This window comes from Mus musculus, chromosome 4 (assembly GCF_000001635.26).
Source record: "Mus musculus strain C57BL/6J chromosome 4, GRCm38.p6 C57BL/6J".
In the NCBI taxonomy this organism is placed as follows: domain Eukaryota; kingdom Metazoa; phylum Chordata; class Mammalia; order Rodentia; family Muridae; genus Mus; species Mus musculus.
Window position 1 is genome coordinate 119802289 of NC_000070.6, and position 21845 is coordinate 119824133.

The 21845-nt window shown below is 44.1% G+C and overlaps 1 protein-coding gene across 7 annotated transcripts in view; it reads left to right on the forward strand.

Moving 5' to 3' along the window:
- Positions 1 to 21845, forward strand: part of Hivep3 (human immunodeficiency virus type I enhancer binding protein 3) — a 404287-nt gene that overhangs the window by 68530 nt on the left and 313912 nt on the right. For 4 of the 7 annotated variants that reach the window (XM_006502817.3, XM_030253274.1, XM_006502815.3 and 1 more), the window contains one exon: positions 12390 to 12502. The exons of 2 other annotated variants lie outside the window; for them this stretch is intronic. The gene's annotated coding sequence lies outside the window, so the exon portion shown is untranslated. Of the gene's footprint in view, positions 1 to 11665; positions 12503 to 21845 lie in introns of those variants that run through there. One more of the 7 variants, XR_003954883.1, reaches the window with a different exon arrangement.

Below are 21845 nucleotides of genomic sequence, written 5' to 3' on the forward strand. Positions count from 1 at the left end.
CACATGCATGCTGTGGAATATGTATGCTCCCCAAAACATAAAGAAGCAAATATAATGCAAAGATCTTTATTTAAAATGAAATGTAGAACTCTTATTTGTATGTATATACATCCTTTTATACATACATATTACTAAGTCAAACCTAATAATAGTGTATCTACATATGTTTAATATACATAAATGCTAAGTGGGGTTTATCCTTGGGACTCAAAGATAGTTCAGGGCTGGGAAATCTAAGTAATTTTACATGTGTACAGAACCAAGGAAGAAAAACCATATGATTATTTCCGTGTTCTTAGAAAAACACTTGGAAACGTCAATGTTAATTCATGGTTAGAATTCACAGCAGAGAAGGATTAAGAAGGGGACTTTCTTGGTCTTGTAAGAGGTATTTACAGGCCGGGCATGGTGGTGCACGCCTTTAATCCCAGCACTTGGGAGGCAGAGGCAGGCAGATTTCTGAGTTTGAGGCCAGCCTGGTCTACAGAGTGAGTTCCAGGACAGCCAGGGCTACACAGAGAAACCCTGTCTCGAACCCCCCCACCACCAAAAAAAAAAAAAAAGGTATTTACAAAGGATGGCAGGCAGGCAGGCAAGCAAACAAGCAAGGAAAAAGCTCACTCCTAACAATAGACCTAATAGTCAAAGACTAAACACTGTTCTCTCCCCTAATACCTATCCAAAATCAATACACTGTGACAAGAGAGGGGATTAAATGTATAAAGATTAGAAAAAGTATAAATAAAACCACATCTATCAGCAGACTGTTTGACAAAGAACTTATATATTTAAAAGTCCTAGGATTAATAAGTTTAGGTGATAGATGATAAAGTCAGTCATATTTCTTTAAAAATATTTTTTCATTCTATGTGTGTGAGTGTTTTGCCTGTGCACCATTTGTGTACATTGTCCTTGGAGGCCAGAAAAGGGTGTTGGATTCCCAGGGACTGGAGTTATAGATGGTTGTGAGCTGCCATTGTAGGTGCTGGGAACCGAACCTGGGTCCTCTCGAAGAGCAGCCAGTGCTTTAGCCACTGAGCCATCTCCCAGTCCCAAATTTATATTGTTAATATAAATTTCTTTATATTTGAAACTTAGATGCCTTTATAATAACACCTCAAAATCAAATTAAGTATTTGATTTTATAATTCTAACTCTAACATTCAGGATATGTCTGTTAAAAACTAGAAAAATCACTGTAGAATTGCGTGCAGAAGACACGGAAAGGCCCCGACTATCTCATTGTACCGGAAAGTAAGGCAGTGCTGACTGCCACCGGTAGGAACAGGCTGAGTACAGGAGCCAGTTTGAAAGAGCTGCCCATGGCCTAGATGGGAAGAATTTGAATCAAAATTAAATAAGGACGTGCTAGGTCATAACTTAAAGAACAAAATTCATGAATCTGTCATGATTAAAAAGTACTGAACAGCCGCCATGTTCCATGGGAGGAAAATGAGGGTCCTCCTTGATGAAGAATCCTGATGGCTAATACAGAGGAAGGAGGGGGAGAGAGAAGGGCGGGGAGGGGAAATCACCTTCAGGATGCTACAGCTGGCCGTATTTACTGCAGACAGCTCACCACACAAATGCCCAAATTACTGGGTGAGCAATCACCAGACATTTGAGATTCCCTGAAAATACTCAATGACAGAGAGAATGAGACACTTCTCAGTGGAGAAACCTAGCAGATGCCACCAAGGTTGGCATGGCCAATGATAAGACGAACAGACATGGTGACGGTATATTGATACAGAGTGGGAAATATGGGTCATCGTTTTATACTAAGAGTACTGACAGCTCAGGAGAGTGGGGTTCGGGAAGTTTCTCTACCACCTCGTGAAGCTGGGCATTGGCCTAGAATGCCAGGTGTACCGGCTAAGCCTTTATTGTTTCAGTGTAAGTCCCTTCTTCCCTTTCTCACCAGCTGAGGAATCAGCGGGGTACAATCTTACATGGTGTCACTCATCCCTAAAGGACTTTGTCTTTTAACAAAACTGTCTGGGCTCATCTCTCCACATTACACCTTGTTTGTTTCATAGCTCATCAGGCACATGCCCTTGTCATGTCTGTGGGTCAGAGGGCAAGCGTGGCTGCCAGGAATCTACTCTAAGGTACTTTGGGTAGGAGAGTTCGGCAGTTGGGAGAGCGGTTATGACAGGTGTGCAATGTTTCTGTTTATCAGTAATTTGACCTAAGCTGACTCAAGACACTTTTATTTTAAAAGGAGCCGTCATCATCCTATTTTATTTCTTACGGGACACAGCACTTCTATACTAGTCCTGCCCCAGACTCCTGAGTACAATTTAATCATGAGTAAGTGCCAGAAAAGTCCAAACGGGGGACAGCCCACAAAACCTAAGCAAGGCTATTCAGAAGGACAAGAGGCTTCAGAGCCAAGGTTGAGTGGTAATACAGGTCCCAGGAGACAGAGGAGGAGCAGCAGCCCAGAGTGGCATCACTGATGCCTGGAAGATAAGCTGTAATGTAGCTTTGTTTTGTATACATGCTTGTCAGACATTTCCTCTTATGTAAGCATTAGAGAAAACCCCGCCATTCAGTTAGAGGTGTTGCGCCAGTCAGCACCACTTTCTTGATTTTGATTGTTATTGTGGTTACAGAGGATGCTAACAATGAGGCACTCTAGGGGAAGGGTATATAAGACTCTTTGTAGAAATCTTGTATGAATTAAAAATGATGAAAGAGCTGGGTGAACTTTAGATAAAATAGGCCCTGATGAAAGAGGCAGAGGCCACCTTGTCTCCTGGGGGGCTGTCATGATCTACAGGACCAGCTTGCAGTTCCTGGGCACTCCCATGACTCTGCTCCTAGGACTGCAGTTTGAGAAATACTGTGATCAAGTCAGCTGCCCCATTCATTTAGAGACATCCTGATTTCTGCATGCTCTCTTTTTTAAACATTGTTTTAAAAATTAATATGTCTCTACAAGCATTTTAAAAAAAGTGTACTCTCTTTGTCTTTCCAATTGAGAGATGAGCCCCCCCCCTCCCCTCCTTTTGTTGACTGATCATTGGAGTTAGCTATGCAGGCCCACATCCCACCATCTGACTCCACTATTCTTAACTAACAGAACTTTCTGCCTCTTTTAAATTCAGTATACACAGGCTTTGCTTACTCCTGTTATGTGCATTTTAGTTATGTGCTTGGTCCCTAAAGGCATGCTAGGTTTTGATCCCCCACGATAAGTTACATGAATTTGCAGTGTTTATTCATGACCTTTCCTTGTTACGGCATTGTTAATGTTGTTATTTCAGTATGACTGAAATTTCACACCCTGCTCCTGTGGTGCTATAGAGTCCTCTGTAGCCATGGCCGAGCATCTGTCTGTAGAATTTTGGGATGGACAGTGGTCATCACAAAAGAACCTCACCCACCCCAACACACACACACAAGCTTGGCTTAGCCAGGGACCACAAACTTATCAGGAGCCAGGTTGCCTGTCTCAGTACAGCAGAGGCGCTCTGAAACATGACTGCTATGCATGGGATACTCGAAGTGGGGTCTCACTAGATGGGTGAAATAAGCAAAGTTAGACCTTATGAGTCACTTGCTGAGCAAACTGTCTGCCTTTGAGTTGGTGCTCTAGAAACACCCAGGCTTTGGACTGTTAGCTCCTTTTCTTGTTCTGTGCCCTGCTGAGTGCATTCAGGCTATGCTTTTGGTACACTGAATCCATGGTGTGAGATCTTGGTATCTGTCTAGTTGATATTGGGTCTAGTGACATTTTATAAGGGGGCTGTGGCTTTCTAAAGCTGAGGCCTGCACTAGTTCTTTACTGGGATTGTCAGAATTGGTCATGGAACGTGAGTAAGATGCCGGGTTCCTCCTGTAGAAACTTGAAAGTGTCTGTCTCCCCCTAACACTCCACAGAGTTTTCAATCTGTGTTAAGTATAGACTGTATGCTGTCTGTACTAGTCAGGGTTCTCTGGAGCAGTGGTTCTCAACCTTCCTAATGCTGCAACCCTTTAATACAGTTCCTCATGTTGTGCTGACCCCAACCATAAATTTATTTTTGTTGCTATTTCATAACTGAAATTTTACTATTGTTATGAATTGTAATGTAAATATTTTCAGAGATATAGGTTTGCTTAAGGGTTCATACACCACATGTTGAGAATCACTGCTCTAGACAAACAGAACTGGTGGATTAATATATATTATGAAAGAAAACTCCATAGACTGGAACATGATATGAACTGGAGAAACTAGCAATGTCTGTCTCCCTCTTAGGAGATGAGAACTGGGGGAGGTCGGCTATAAGCCTGGATACCTCCAAAGCCCTGTTGGCACTGAAGGCCTGAGTGGTTCCTGGAGAGCTGCTGGTTTTCAGTCCACATGGGAAGCCAACAAAGGTGGATCCTTGTGGTGATTTGAATATGCTTTGCCCATGGGAAGTGGCAACATTAGGAGGTGTGGCCTTGTTGGAGGAGGTGTGGCCTTGTTAGAGGAAGTGGACTTTGAGATCTCACATATACGCTTAAGTCTGGCCAGAGACAGTCTGGCTGTAGTATGACCAAGATGCAGAACTCTCAGCTCCATTTGTTTACAGCACCTTGTCTACCTGCACACTGCAGTGCTTCATGATGTTAATGGGCTGGACCTCTGAGACTGTAAACTACCTCCAACTAAATGTTGTTCCTTATAAGAGTTGCCTCAGTTATAGTTTTTCTTCACAGCAGTGAAACCCCAACTAAGACAGTCCTGATGATGCTTTTGATTGCAGTGAGCTAGGGAGAAGGAGACTGGGGAGGGGGTCCCTAGGGCAATCAGGCTTAGCCTACTCAATGAGTTCTAGACCATAAAACAGGTACCAGCATCTGATCAATGACACCCAAAGTTGTCCTTTGGCCTTCACACACATGTGTGCACACACACTTGTACAAATGCATGTCATGTACACATATGTACATGCCTACCCTCAAAACCTAAACCTATACTCAATCTAAAGCAATTGAATGGTCAAAATATTTAATAAATGAGCTAGCAATGAGGAGGCTGTCAGTGTGAAGACTGGATCATAGAAAGTTTGCTCTTCTTCTTCCTCTCCCTCCTCTTCCTCTCCCTCCTCTTCCTCTCCCTCCTCCTCTCCCTCCTCCTCTCCATTCTCCTCCTCCTCCTCCTCCTCCTCCTCCTCCTCCTCCTCCTCCTCCTCCTCCTCCTCCTCCTCCTCCACTTGCCTCTTGGTTTTGACTTGTCACTTCCTTCCTGCACACACTGACACAGCAGTCCTCCTCACTGCATTGTACTCAATCTTAATCAGCTGTTCTGCTGAGTGGGTTAGTGAGCCTGGCAACTGAACTGCCCTTTGAAGAACGTTATGAAACTAGAAAGGATAGTACGCACTTAGGGCAACAGAATTAGGTCCCAGTTGTCAGGGCAAAATGATGGGTTTATTCTTACAATATAATGTGTAAGTGGGATAAGTAAATGTAAGGTTATGGTGTGAGTGTAGACCAGGAAAGAGTGTGACTCAGTAGCAGTAATTACAGATAGATAGATAGATAGATAGATAGATAGATAGATAGATAGATAGATAGAAAACCAAACAGATTGATCAATCAATAGATAGATAGACAGATATAAAGAGCAATATAATTGTATTGCTTTCATCCCCAGATTCAATTGTTGTCCCAAGGACTTGAAAGAACTTTATAAACTAAAGATTACTTTCCTTCTTCGAGACTGAGGATAACCAAGACTGTATAGAATGTTAGCACCACAGACCCAGGGTCCTTTGTCTTCCTGCTTAGTCAGTCTCATCCACATGAAGTCCAAGCCTGCATTCCAGAGAACAGGAAAGAGAATTGGAGGGAGAGTGTGATCTTTCCCTTCAAGGACTGATCAGAAAACTACTCAGTGTACATGAGCTTGCAACTCAGAGCTAAAGCCTGTCCCCAGGACACACCTACAAGGAATGCTGAGAAATGTAGTCTTAGGTGGTGAATAGCTGAGTTACTACTAAGATGGGAGGAGAAGAATGTATGCTGATGGAACTTTAGCAGGCTTGAAATAAAGCCAGCATGCACATCAATGTAGTCTTACTCCCAGAAAAACCTGAGCAACTGTGTATTGTACTGAGAGAAATATAGAAGTCTCTAGAATGAGATAGCTAGCTTTCCCAGAACAAAGAACAAAACAGCAAACATTTAGTTTTGACCAGTCACATACGGTATTTGTCACAATTTTCCCCTGTGTTTATACTTTTATGATCCTTCCATAATGTCAAATGCACACTTATCATGTGAATTGTCCAAATCAGGCTGTCCCAAGGGCTGTAGTTTGTGTATATATGCTTAGTAGAAGCATGGTGGTCACATCTAGAATGTAGGAGTCTGTGTTCCAGGGAGCTGGTGAATGTACGGAGAAATGCAGGTGAGCCAAAGATGATGACCAGAGGCATCTCAGCCTGGACCAGCTCACATTCCCGAGGACTTGATCAGCATTCTCGAATAGTTGAGGAATATTTTGGTGATTAGGAGTGACTCAAATCTTGTTTGTATCAAGAGAGAAGAAGGAGAATTGGTAAGAGAAAGTTCTAGAAGGCAGACCAGAGTGCTGAATATTCAAGGGCTTTCTAGTTATTGCTTTTCACTTGAGAACCTATAATCAGGCATGTTATATAGCTAGCCTCAGTTTATTCTCCACAGCGCCAGGAGGTAGGTGTCACCATTATGTCTCATATTAGCTGATTTTATTTATTATTATTTATTAACAAAATTTCTGACAGAAACAACTTATTAGATGAAAGGTTTTGTTTTGTTTTGCTTATGGTTTGGAAGGGTACAGTCCATCACAGCAGAGAAGGCATGGTGGGATTCATGGCAGCGGGGGTGTGTGGCAGAGACCCATTATGGCAGACAAGGAAACAGAGTGGCCAGAACTAGGGACCACACCCTCAGAGTCCCCTCTCTAGTGGCCTACTTCAGCCAGCTAGGACTTACCTCCTAAACTTTAGGACCTAAGGCTCTTCAGCACCACCCCTTTTCCTCAGTAGCACCAGAAACTGGGGTGAGTGTTCAAAGCATGATTCTGGAAGGCACATTTCCCTGTTCAAGCCACAACACCTCTGCTTGACAACTGAGAAAGCAATATAACCCAGGTTACAGTAGCCTTAGCCACAGCTACTCCCTACTGCCCCCTTGTGTACAAATTAAATGTCTTGGATATGTAAATCCTGGAGTAGTGCCTGGCACCCAGTAAGAGGGAACACTTACTGGAATCCCTGCAGTTCTCACTGCGGTGGGTTTCATAGTCTGTGACTGAATACCGTGAACTTGATGCCGTCAGATGACATGTTCACCTGCTCGTAATTTGGACATCTGAAGTCTTCAGTCCGTTTCACTGGGTGGTAAGCAAGCGTTGACAGGGACAGTGCTAAGCTCCCTCCAGAGGCTTGAGGGGGATGGGGGGGGGGGGGTCAGGTGTGTGTGTGGATTCTGTTCTTGCTTTTTCCTACATTTGATGGCTTCTGACTTGTCCTGGCCTGGCTGCATCCCTCTGATCCTGACCTCTGTAATCCCATGACTTCTCTGCCTGCTTCCTGTCTCTTACAAAAGATCGTTGTGATTCCAAGCAGAGTTCTCCTAGTTTGTTTAGAATAACCTTCCCATATCCAGAGTACTAATTTATTCACATCATTTGTATTAAGGTAAGGCTCATTTTCCAGGCGTTAGGTAGCACATATCTGTGGGGGGCATTGTTTAGCCTTTCCCAATGCGATTTTGCATAGACTGGATGACCTCAGATTTTCTTTACACTATTAGAAAATAACTTTATGGCATCAAGTAAACTATAATATCTATCTATCTTTTGAGGTCTCTTTTTCTGAAAAAAGATTTTAAATAAGGCATGGGTTAAAGGAAATAATTCTTTTCAACAAGCCATAGACAAATACTATTATTATGTTACTGGATAATGATTTCTTTGTTCTACGGATTTAAAATTCAGCCTTCATGTCTTACCTTCACATGACAAACTATAGTCAAATTGTTTCTTGGCCATATTCAGTCCACCAGCCTGTTTTGCAGGTTCTGCAGTGTGAGGCTCTTTTGGTTATTGTAACACTGAAGTGTTATGTATTTCTAACTGGCAAATAAGCCTCTTCTTCCTTTTCTGGTTTCCCGGCCAGTGGCCCTTCTCCTGCTTTCTTTCTCGTTGGGTATTTCAGCTGTACTGGGTACGTTATGTACACCAGCATTACTCAGCACTCAGGATGCCAAGGAGGGAAGAACTGAAGCTTAAGGCTAGCCTGGGCTACATAGCAAGATACCATCTCTAAACAAACATCCATCATCAACAACCTCCGTCCTTACTGTTACTTTAACGTGGTATTTGGAAGAAGAGCCATTCTGGAATTGTCTACCCTACAAAAATGATCCTTTCAGTCTTGTTTATCATCATCATCATCATCATTATCGTTATTATTGTGAATCTGCTTCTGTATCTCCATTGAACATTTCTCAGTTTTATTAATATATAAGTTTAATTCTGGGACTTGTATTTTAAAAACAAATAGGTGGTGGCTAGTAGGTAAGAAGGTAGACTGGACACTGTAGAATGTTAGTAATAATAACCAATAAGAAAATAGAACAACTTAGAACCAAATACTCTATCAAAACTTTGTAAACTGGAAAGTCTGTCTGTCTGTCTGTCTGTCTGTCTGCCTCTCCCTCTCTGTGTCTCTCTCTCTGTTCTTTTATAGGTAAGTGATGAAATCGGTAGCAGGTGATGTTACAGAAGAGAGGGAATACTACATATTTAAATCATTTGACTCTCATTTCTCAAAATGTTTAATAATTATGTGCTGTCAATTCTGTACTCGACTTTACATTTTACCTGGCTTCATTCCACATTACATTTCTTACATAATAACCTCTCTTTGTGTGAGTTCATTTTCCTGGCCTGTTTTCACCCTTGCTTAAGCAGAGATCTTCAAGTTACCTACAGAAGCTTTTCTTAATAAAGGGTATGCCAGTGATGCCCTGTCTCTATTTTATCGTCACACAGAGGGCAATGCTAGTGTGACAGCTAGTGTGGTTTCAGTGCATTTCTTTGGAGTCCCCAGTAAGCATTGTGCGGGTGTATCTGTGAGCCGCATTTTAGAAGGGGACCAGAAAGTCATTCTGAGTTTATTTCTTTTACGCAGTCAGCTCCTTCTCCCTTCTGAGTACGTTTGTGGTTGTGTCTCTTTGCTCTTGGGGTTCTGCATCTCTGAATGTGTTTGCTTGCTCAACAACGCTGCTGCCAGCACACCTTGTGACCTGCATCCAACTCTTCAGCTGAAGGGGACAGCCTTTTGCTTCTGTGTTTCTGCTTCTCCTTGGTGCTGCTATTCCTTCAGAACTCCTGCTGGGTAATCCCAACCCCTTTGCACATGCTCTGTGCTTTATCTGGTTACTGAAGTCTTTTATCCTTCGTGTGTGTGTGTGTGTGTGTGTGTGTGTGTGTGTGTGTGTGTGTGTGTGTGTTCCTGTGTGCATATGTGGAGTATTTTTAGTGGCCTCCAAGGGAGCTGCTACCTACCCTGCCTGCTCCTCCTCATTTTTAGTTCCTACTTATATCAGGAACAAAATTCCCAATTTGCAAAGAAGCTCTGAAAAAGCTTCCGTTTCTAGCCATTCTGTCTTTAGTGAGCTGGTCTTGCTCCCCATGACCTGATCTGTCTCTGCATTTCTTTATACCCATAAACGTCCTCCAGCCTCCATCTTCTGAGCCTGAACCTTCTAGGACCCTTTCCTGGGAACCTATGCAATGACTTCTTCAAGGTCTGTGCAGAATCTTCACAAACTTTCCTGCCCCGCACCTCACGACTCTGAATCTTTTACTCTTTCAAATGCCTACATCTTGATGGTACAATCCTTTGGTTTCCACTAGGACCACTGACATTTTGGTCACATAAGTGGTTTTTTGGGGGGGGGTAATGAACAAGAAAACATAGGAGCCCCCTTTATCATTCACCAAACCAATGGCCTATATGTGGAATTAGGGGAGGAGTCTAGAGCTTCTAGCTAGAGAGATGGGGCTTAGCATTGGCAGAGAACAGGATGAGGTATGACTGAAGTGTGGAGCTGAGTTGCTTTAAATCTGCAGAAGACAAGGCTCCTGTGGGTCTCTACAAAGACAACTGAGTCTTAAAAAGCTGTGGGCTTCAGAGTGCATGAAGGCCAAGCAGGGGCAATTGAGAGCTGGGCCCTTAAAAGAGATTTGGAGAGGGCCCAAATCTCCTTCTGAATTCCTGACAGCTTGACCATATTATGATTCTTGCTTGATGCTGTAGTGTTAGAGGGAGAGGAGCAGCAGAAAATAAAAATTGTTTTCTCGAGTCTTCCTGATTTTTTAATGTGAAGAAAGAATGCTTTCGTCAGGAACTCTTCCTGGATCTTTCACCAGGGATAGAGACATCTTTCATTTTTTCACAACATGCGGCTCCTCTTCCTTTAACACCACAGTGGCAGACACTCCTGCCTCCTTTGCACCCCCCCCCTCCCCAGGTCTGGGTAGAAGAGAGGCTTTGAGAAGAGTGACAGGCTCCCTGTGGTAGGTCTGTGCCTTGTCACCAAGCCTCCTAAGCTCAGGTCTGTGGTAGCCACAGGAGAGCTAGCTCCATGCTGTGTGGCTGGTGACATTTCCGGCTGCCAGTGCCCAACCAATCAGTGACAGACTCAGCTAGCCAGGACGATGACACATGAAATATGATAATTTTCTCTAAAGAGTCTGGGAGGGGAGGGGGCTGGTTTTGGCTGGGAGGGTGAGGCAAACAGGGCTAGGTAAGAGAGAGCCAGGCATGGGTTTCAGTGGTCTGCCTGGCAGGACCAGAAGAGGAAATGAGAGCTGGGGCTAGAGCTGGAGGGACCTGTCCTAGAGTGGCCCTAGGCACAGAGTGATGGAGGAGCCTGCTGATGGTCAGGAGCAGGAGGCAGGTAGCATGCCCGGGATGATCCTCTGGGGCTCTTGGCTTGAAATAAGGCTCTTCCTTTCAAGTAAGAGTAAAGTTACTTTTTGTTTTTTCTCAGTGGTACCTCTTTAAAAGCTAAAACAAAACTGGATTAGATGCCATCTGGGTGGCTGAAGTAGTTGGCATGCACAGTTTAGGCTGGGGGTGGTTTATCTCCCTGCACTGTTGTTCAACCTTCATGCTCAACTTTGTTCCAACCTCCCCCCCCCAGACCCCGCCCCCCCCAAAAAAGTTAAAAACAGAACAATGACAGCAATGAAACCTTGCTAACAAAAATGTAAAGAGGAGCCAGATCAGAATAGTCAAATACCAAAGCCCAGGTGGCAGTTTCAATTTCCGATGTAAGTAGAAGAAAACCTGTCCTAGAACGGGAACTGGGGCTGAATCTCAAGGTGGATCAGAAATGGTGCCAGAACCATCCTGTGGGCTGGGAACACCTTTCAGTTCCCTGAGACTTGGGCAGGGCAGGGCAGGGCAGGGCAGGGCAGGGCAGGGCAGGGCGGGGCAGGGCAGGGCGGGGCGGGGCGGGGCGGGGCGGGGCGGGGCGGGGCAGGGCAGGGCAGGGAGGCATGCTCTGGGATTAAGCTGGAGGTGGAGGGTGAGCTTCAGTAGACACTTCACTGCCTTCAGCAGTGACACTCTGGCCCTTCAGGAGCAATAAGGGACCCCAGAGGGGTGACCCCTGTTTTGAAAAGTCTGCCGAGAGTCTGACCTATTAAACATGAATGTTTAGAAGTGTTCATGTGCAGTGCTATTCATCATTGGGAAGCCCATCATGCAACAAACATGTGCTTCGCATATATCCTGTATTTGCATATGTTTCTCCCACCATGTAATGTATTATCCATGTGTGCAGATATATGGATGTCAATGAACATTGTTACTGCCTGCTATTTGCCCTGTGTGGCAATAGGCCTGGTGCTGCCTGCCTTCTTTCAGTATTCCCAGCCATGCTATTCAAGTGATAATTGGTGTACTGTATCTTTAAAAGGTTAAAACCCCTTAAAAAAAAAAAAAAAAAAGGTCTGGACTCCTAGTGGAAAAGACAAGCGGGGCATGGGTTGGCTCTGGATTCAGAAAGCAGCTGCTGATTAGATTCTGTGTCTGCGGGCTGAATTTATTCCGTGTTTCCAGCAGGAATTCAAGAGGGATGCTTCTGTTTGGGTTTCTGATCGTGATTTATATTTATTCAGAGGAATAACAGAGGGTGGATCTGTTCCCGGCGCGAGCATGCTCACCACCAGCCGACTCTCCCATTATCCCCCTGCCTAGTTTGGTGCTCCAGTGTACATGAGTATTCCGTGTGCATATGTGTGTATACAAACACGCATGCACGCCTGGATGGACAGACATACGCACAGGTTATTTCTTAAGAGCAATTCCTTCAATAAGGTCTTTACCCCTTACTTGAAACAGGTGTTTATGAAAAAAAATGCACAATATCCCGACTGACCGGAATAATTGAAGAAGGGTGCTGGATCCGTGGGTCAGAGAACACACAGGACCAGCTTGCTACCCCAAGGCTGAAGGTAGGGGACTCTGGGTTTTTATTCCGCGGATGGATTCCTTGCGCTTTATTTTTCCCTGATTGTGTTTTCTCCCGCGGCCGCCACCGGGAAGTGCCACAGTGCTGGGATTCCATTTTGTCGCTGCCTTTCTCACGCCAGGTGTCTGGGTGGCGGGGCTGGCAGGGTGGCCACAGTGTGCGCGGTGGTCTGCGCGCTCGGCCTGGCTGGGGGAGCGCGAACCTCAAGTGACCCCCGCGCGTCAATCACTCGCAGCCGTGGCTGGGCTGTAACCCTGTGCGCGCCGCGCGCCCCCCGCGATAGCTCGGCTGCGTTGCGCTGCAGACCTGGCTCCTGGGCCAGGCTGCTGCTCTAGGAAGGGTCAGGCCCCAGAGATGTCTATTAAGTGCTTGGTAGAAGGATCATTTTGGTCTGATGCTGGGTGCCAGGACCGAAGGGAGAGATTTTTCTCCCTGCTCGCAATCCTGCCACCCCCTGAAAACGATTCCACGGGGGTGGGTGGGGGGTGAGGGGAGAATCACACCTTGTCAGTCCTCTCCCCAAAGCACACTACACCACACCAAACTGAAGTGGGAGTGGGGGTTGGGGGAATGTCTTGCCCTGTCACTAATAAAGCAGGTGCCCCTTCCTAGATGTCCCACATTTCACCATATTTTAAAATGGGAACACTGCTGGTGACAAACGGCCCCTGGGGAGGTGATGGGCAACCAGACTGGTGGCTGGGACAGAAGTAGTGGAGTAGAGGAACTCAGAGATCTGTATGGACTTCCTTGAAGCTGGCTGGTTTGGTTTATACTGCTTGTCAGGGTCAGGACCCTTTCTGTGGCTTGACCTGCCCTTGAACTTTGGGGACAATGTTTGCACAAGAGCCTGCTGGCTTAGAGGAGTGGTACTGTGGTCCTCTTTGTGCTTTGCATCTCAAAAGTTCTGGCAGCCTTTGGTTTTGCAAGGCGGTAGCCAGGTGCCCCGGAGATATCAGGCATGTTTTGATTTTTTTTTTTTTAACCCAGGCTTGCCTTCTGTTGTTGGGGTGGGGGTGGGGAGTGGAGGGATGGGAGAATGAGAACAAGGCATTTGTTGAACTAACCTCTACAGAAGTGTTCTCCAACCCATGTTTATGTAATTATGTAATCCCAACTAATGATCAGACCCAGTGCCCAAATACTAGCATCAGCCCTCTGCACTCAAGTTGGGTGCTTTTGTTGTTTATAATGTCTTTATGTAATTATGTGTGGGATGACAGCAGGAAGCATGTGGGGACAAGGAAGAATCATTTGAACAATTTGAGGGTCAAGAACACAGGCAAAGAGCAGGATTCTTGCTTGAGGACAGAGGTCTCAGAATTGGGTTGGTGTTGATCTCAAACTTTCCCACTGATTTCTGCCCAGGTGATGCTTGTCTGAACTTTGTGTTGTAATCTCACCCCTCTCTGTTCATGGAGAAGGATATAGCCACCTCTGCGGGGCCCTCAGGTTCCTAACTCAAGAGGATAAAGGACACTGGGTCTAGGGTAGCCACTTAGGTGCCTCCAGAGGAAGGGCCAAAGAAAAGTCTGTCCTGCTCGCTGTGGAGAGTTTTTCTCTGGGGTGGAGCGAGCCCCATGTTGGTGGATCTGCTTGAGTGCAGCCTTGGGAGCTGGATGCCCTTTCCATCCTTGCATTGCAATATTGGAGGTTTTACAAGGTAGGAGGATAGCTGTCCTGTGAGGAGCTCTGCAGGCAGGAGAGTTTAGTTCTCCCTTCCACCCAACTCTGTAAAGTACCCACAGTCCACAGAGCTCTTAATATAGAGACCGAGATCATGTTCCTTATCTGTTCCTCCTGGGGCTGGTGGGCAGGTTTGTTAAACTGGTGACTACATCTGACCTCCTAAGGCTAAAATTATTTTCTGGTCCTCAAGACTCTGGTACAGCAGTTGGCTGGTGGGGGCGGGGGTGATGGGAGCGTTGTTGCTTTAAAGGCTAACTGCTACTGTGCGCTCTGTAGATCAAGATGTACTCAATTGGCACTATTGTCAAGCTGTCTCCGCCCATTGTATTACAGCAGTGGCCACCCTCCTCAGAGTGCAGAAGTGTAAGCTGCTCTTGGACCCCTGCCAAATGAGCCAGGGAGGCATTTAGTGTGTGAAAGGTTCAGGCAAGAGGAGATACATTTAGTCTGAAGTCCTGGCAGATTCCAAGATTCAACTTGATGGAAGATAACATTAAGAAAGCTGTGTGACAACTAGATAGCTTTCAACTTGTCTTTCTTCCTGCTCAGCAAGTTCCTTGGTGTCTTTCAGGGTTTTATTTATTTATTTATTTATTTACTTATTCCCCTAGGCCCTGACAGACCGGTTTCCAGTCTACTACCCAGGGCACATTTTACCACTCCCTAACTGTACCAGGACAGGCAGGGCAGGGAACCTGGCTCCCTGAGCAAGCAGCTCTGCTCTTCGTCTGTAGCACTGGTGGAAGGACTAGAACTTTGAGAAGAGGATGAGATAGATCAGAAAGTACCCTGAGCTCTGCAGCTGGGAGGCATTGTAGGTGCCACCCAGTCTGGACTGCACAGCCGTGAGGTGTAAAGCAGAGAGACAGCCATCACCAGGCTGTGGGTGTGAACTTCACCCTGATTCTATTGTTGGTGCGAATTTCAGACCCTCTTTCAGGACTCAGCATTTAATTTAAAATTCTAAGCGCCTTGCTAAATGCACTTAGAAAATCTGGAGAAATCATTAAAGCTGGGCAAAAGGGTTAGGGAAGTTTTTTTAACCAAACATCAGTAATAATAAATATAATAAAGCTAGAAACAAGAGAAACTGAAAAATTATGTCTAAAGGCTATAAGAATCCAAAATGTGGACTTTTAAAATTAGTAGAAGCATATAAGCAACTTAATAAAATGTTATATATTTTGATGCATCTTTTGACCCGTGTATACCAAGAGCAGTTTAATGGATGTTTTTGTGCCCTGTTTAAGAAGGCAGATGGATCAGGAGCACAAACCAAATGAGTTGTTGTTGGTTTCTGTTTAGCATGGTGCTTGGAGAGAAAATGCAGCTATTTAAGAAAATAGCCTGACTACCAGAACCCCCTAAAGTTTCTGGATAGCCAGAGGCTTGCCAATCAAATCATAGTACAACTATGAAGTCCTGCTGGGAACTTGGTGATCTTTGGTTGGCATTTAATAGGACTATACTATATATTATTAGAGAAGTTTTGATTTAACGTTTGAGAATCCTGAGAAAATGATCTTGGAACTTTCATGTATTTTCTTTTTTTTTTTTTTTTTTTTTTTTTCCATTTTTTATTAGGTATTTAGCTCATTTACATTTCCAATGCTATACCAAAAGTCCCCCTTACCCACCAAACCCCCACTCCCCTACCCACCCACTCCCCACCTTTGGCCCTGGCGTTCCCCTGTACCGGGGCACACAAAGTCTGCGTGTCCAATGGGCCTCTCTTTCCAGTGATGGCCGACTAGGCCATCTTTTGATACATATGCAGCTAGAGTCAAGAGCTCAGGGGTACTGGTTAGTTCATAATGTTGTTCCACCTATAGGGTTGAAGATCCCTTTAGCTCCTTGGGTACTTTCTCTAGCTCCTCCATTGGGAGCCCTGTGATCCATCCATTAGCTGACTGTGAGCATCCACTTCTGTGTTTGCTAGGCCCCGGCATAGTCTCACAAGAGACAGCTACATCTGGGTCCTTTCAGTAAAATCTTGCTAGTGTATGCAATGGTGTCAGCATTTGGAAGCTGATTATGGGGTGGATCCCTGGATATGGCAGTCTCTACATGGTCCATCCTTTCATCTCAGCTCCATACTTTGTTTCTGTAACTCCTTCCATGGGTGTTTTGTTCCCACTTCTAAGGAGGGGCATAGTGTCCACACTTCAGTCTTCATTTTTCTTGAGTTTCATGTGTTTAGGAAATTGTATCTTATATCGTGGGTATCCTAGGTTTTGGGCTAGTATCCACTTATCAGTGAGTACATATTGTGTGAGTTCCTTTGTGATTGTGTTACCTCACTCAGGATGATGCTCTCCAGGTCCATCCATTTGGCTAGGAATTTCATAAATTCATTCTTTTTAATAGCTGAGTAGTACTCCATTGTGTAGATGTACCACATTTTCTGTATCCATTCCTCTGTTGAGGGGCATCTGGGTTCTTTCCAGTTTCTGGCTATTATAAATAAGGCTGCTATGAACATAGTGGAGCATGTGTCCTTCTTACCAGTTGGGGCTTCTTCTGGATATATGCCCAGGAGAGGTATTGCTGGATCCTCCGGTAGTACTATGTCCAATTTTCTGAGGAACCGCCAGACTGATTTCCAGAGTGGTTGTACAAGCCTGCAATCCCACCAACAATGGAGGAGTGTTCCTCTTTCTCCACATCCTCGCCAGCATCTGCTGTCACCTGAATTTTTGATCTTAGCCATTCTCACTGGTGTGAGGTGGAATCTCAGGGTTGTTTTGATTTGCATTTCCCTGATGATTAAGGATGTTGAACATTTTTTCAGGTGCTTCTCTGCCATTCGGTATTCCTCAGGTGAGAATTCTTTGTTCAGTTCTGAGCCCCATTTTTTAAGGGGGTTATTTGATTTTCTGAAGTCCACCTTCTTGAGTTCTTTATATATATTGGATATTAGTCCCCTATCTGACTTAGGATAGGTAAAGATCCTTTCCCAATCTGTTGGTGGCCTTTTTGTCTTATTGACCGTGTCTTTTGCCTTACAGAACCTTTGCAATTTTATGAGGTCCCATTTGTCGATTTTCAATCTTACAGCACAAGCCATTGCTGTTCTATTCCAGAAGTTCAAATTTTTGTTTGAAGTAAATAAATTCCTCTTTGAAACTAAGTCCTCCTGTAGGCCAATTTCAGATTAACAAAGTAACTGTTATGGTCTGTTTTGAAGCTGTAGTTTAATCCTTGCAAGGACCTTTGTCTATAAGACAAAAAGACCACCAACAGACTGGGAAAGGATCTTTACCTATCCTAAATCAGATAGGGGACTAATATCATGTATTTTCTTGTGGTGAGAGATGCACTCCAGCCTTCTAGGCCAGTGACATTATGCTACAGTTGAAAGAGGGCTGATGGTGGACTTGGGTAGAAGAGGTGGGCTCTGGTGGCATAACTTCTTATGCCTTTTTAGGGAAGGAGGGTTGACCACTGCCACTGTACTGTTCCATTGGATAAACGAGTTCAAGATGTTATGACCACACCCCAGGGTTAGTGGTGGGGATTATTCAATTCAGACATTGTGCTCAGAACTGGAAGGATGTCTGACTTATGTGAGCACACAGAATGTGGCCCAACCCTCTGCCCATGTGCTCAGCTGCAATTCTTCTCTAACACAAAGGCAACAGGAAGAGCACAAGTGGAAGAAAAGGAAGGTCCATGCATTTGGAAAGAGTAGTTTTTACAGTTTGGTCCATCTGTGGAAAAATGTGAGGATCTAACCAAAAGCAAGTGAACAGCAGTGCTTAAGGTCTGAATGCATACATTCATTGTCAGATCCCATCTCTGAAAGAAGATGCCCATCTCAGGTCATTAGATATAACTAGAAATGTCCAGAAGTATTTAAAGATGTGGGTCTTCAAGGGAAGGGGCGTCATTGTGATAAGTTGAAGAGAAGCGATTCCATGAAATCCCAAGGTGGTGGGAAGGCAGAGTACGGGAGTTGGTGATGTGAAGTGACTGAAGGCCCCTCCCTGTCCACAGGGCTGTCCTGCTGGGTCACTGTTGAGAACACTTGCTTGGGAAGTGGGATGGCAAGTATGGGCTCTGAAGAAGATGGATGAACTTGCATATGAGTGAGGGGCTCCTCCCCTTGTCACTAAGTGTTCCTGAATGCCAACTGGAGTTTGAGGCATGAGCCAAGACTCAAACATGAGGAGTGAAGCAGAGAGGAGCACAGGGATCTTGGGATCTCTCTGAGCATCGAGGGCCCTTGGAATAGAAGTTTGGGGTTAACCTTAAAACAAAACAAAACAAAAACCACTCGTGCTTACACAACTGGATCCAAAGAAAAGCCAGTGAAGGAATAATGAAAACAACAAATGAAAGCACTATTACAAATGATGTGTGAGGGGCTCGTTAGGCAAAGTGTTTGCCTTGCAAGCGTGAGGATCTGAGTTCAGTCTCTAGGTGTGGTTAAGAGCAGTCAGGCATAGTGCTGAGGGACTTAAAAATCTCATTGCTGGGGAGGCAGAGATGGGGATCCCTTGTGCTCATTGGCTGGGCAGCCTAGGCTACTTGGAGGTCCAGGCCAGGTACCTGAGGAATGACATCTGAGGTTATCTTCTGGCTCCATGTGCATTCTGCATACATACATATGCACACATACACATGAACATGTGCATGCACACACACACATGTACACACATATACTCCTACATATGAACATGAACACATATACACATATTAAAAATAACATGACATATTCAGTTGAGTCTATGAATAACTTTAGTCCCTTCAGTTATTGACTGCATTTCCAGGCCATGAGGTGGTGAAGCTAATGAGTCCTGAAAGAAATGAACGCCTTTGACAGAGAGGGAGAGGACTTTGAAAACCTTTTAAAGATCTAATGTGGTAGGTCCTTGATTACTACATCTCAGACTCCTGACCAAGGCCCACATTTGGAAATGCAAGAAAAAAAGATAGCATAGACTCTTCACTTCCTCTGGCTGTGGCTGCAGCTCAGATGCCAGAGGAGAGGTGGGAACCACCAGCACCTTGCTTTTACAAGTTGTGGTTCTCCTATGAGGATTTATTTCTGTGTGTCTTTTGACATCTTGGGATGAGCATATTGCACTTTGGAGAAGGCCCAGACCATTGGTCCCTCTTAGCTGTGGCTTTGTTACACAAAGTTCACATTTGGTTTCAGATAAAAAGACAAATTGGCATGGGCATGGCTCTTAGGGGTCCATCACAAGGAACTCAGAGAGTGGATTTTAACTACAAATGCCTGCCTGCTGGGGTGGCCAAAAAAAGAAGAGCATGTATGCATTCCCCAAAACGTCCCAACTCCCTGGCCCTCAGAACAGACTTAATACAGTATTAGCGACTTCCTGACTCAACAGACCTTGGTGAGGTGCTGGACCACTCACAGTGAAGCATGCCCTAATGAACCAACTGACAAAAGCCAAGCAAGAGAAATGGCAGCAGCCACTTGCTCCCTGCCCTTGTTTTAAAGACTTCTAAAGTGGAAATGATTTCAAGAGCTTTCTTAAAGCATAATTATGATTGCAGCAAATGGGAGAGCTGGAGCCTCCTGTGCTCTGGATTCCACTCTCTGCTCAGTGGGCATCCTTGCAAGGGTGTCTCTGACATGATGGGGAAGAGCCAGAAGCTATCAGTCACCATGTGGGGAATCTTTCCCAGCAACTGAGCTGACTCTCTTATTCTTTTAAATTAATTGTAGTGGAAAAAAATAGAGACGACATATAGTGAAGTATTTAAATCATACATGTATAAATTGTATCTAAAGGAAAACATTACTGCCAGCACTCAGTACTCCCTTCTCGTTGGCAACCATTTCTCAGACATCTCCATGTCTTTCCCCTTATTTTTCTTTATTCCTCTTATATTTGTGTCCATAAACAATATCTTGCTTAGTTTGTGGTGCCATATAAGAAATGGAATCATATTGGTAGTTTGTTGTTCTGGTGTCTAATAAATGTGGCCCAGGAGCACCAGTAAGGTCGCACTGATTGACAAACAGCTGGGCTATCTCCAGCAAATTGCTCCTTACCTGATCAATCCTGAGTGCAACTCTGATGCTTCTCTGAGTCCTCCCTCCTCTCTAAGGTCCAAGACAGGACTGTAATACTGTGGGAACCAACCAGTGCTTGGATGCTTTACTCCTTGGGCTATTCACATTGTTGGCTGTAGCTAAAATGTCTTCATTTATGGGATAAGACAGGCACATCATGGTTCATAACTATCTTATTATGAATAAGCAGGTTCCCAGGATTTTGTACTGTTGCAAACAGTATAACTGTAAGCATTTCTGTTCAACACCCCTGCTGAGCATGTACCTTCATTCACGGAATAAACACAATAGTAGAATTACTGGTCACAAACTGTGAATGTTTTCAATGCTATACAGTAGTTTCAAATTAATTTCCACTAGCTTGTGTGAATTCACCTCAATAAAAAATTAATTTCTGTTGTGCCAAACACACACACACACACACACACACACACACACACACACCTTCCACATCTTTAGACTGTTTTAAATCAGTGTTCTATACATTTTTCTAGTTATGTCAGAGTTCTTTCTATTCTCAAAGCTGTTACTCTTCTGTATGCAAGTATCTTCTTATTCATGGCTCCTTCAGCCTTTTGAAGTATCTTTAAAGAAATGGAAGGTCTTGATTTAAAGTAATAAAGACATATCTATCCTTCCTTTGTTATTAAGCATTTCATATTTTAAGGACATTCTGAAGAGAAACACTGTCTTCTAGAAGTTTCAGGCTTTTTCTTTCATGTCCCCCGAACATTTTCTGTGAATTTGATATTTATCAAAGTAAGGATTTGTCCTTTTTCTGTAATCTGTGAAGGCTTTAAATATTTTTTTCCAATTTTTTACTAGGTATTTTCTTCATTTATATTTCAAATGCTATCCCAAAAGTCCCTCATACCCTCCCCCTGCCCCCTGCTCCCCTACCCACCCACTCCCACTTCTTGGCCCTGGTGTTCCCCTGTACTGGGACATTAAATATTTTATTTTATTTATACTTAGTCTGTGTGTGTGCATACATGTGTACATGCCATGAGACAGCTTGCAGGAGGCTGTAAGTGCCTTTTCTTGCTTAATTGTCTTGCCTGGTCTTTTAAGGCTTAACAACAACAACAACAAAATTAATGAAATTTTGAAAATTGCTTTTCTTATATTTATTGAGATTTATGTATTTTTCTTCCTTAAATTTGTTAATATATGGTGAACTGATTGTCTAATATTAAATTAATCTTACTTGCCTAGAGTGCACTTTATTTATCATAACAGGTTCACGTTTGTATATATTCCTAGATTCGTTTGGTTATATGTTGCTTAGAAGTTTTGCATCTGCGTTGTGATTTTCACTCCTCATCCTCTCCTTGTCATGTTCTATATTGAGTTTGAGCTAGGCTTAACAGTCTCTCTTTTCCTGTTCCTGAGAAGGGCTTTTGTATGGCTGGTACTATTTTTTTCCCCTGAAAATTTGAAATTTTTAACTTCTTCAGTAGTTAGTGGATAATCAGGTTTTAATTTTTTCTTGACTCAATTTTGGTAAACCATCTTTTCTATTTTATTTGACTTTTAAACATTTGCTATCAACTTGTTTTTAACAGGCGTGTATCTTTTAAGTTCTGTT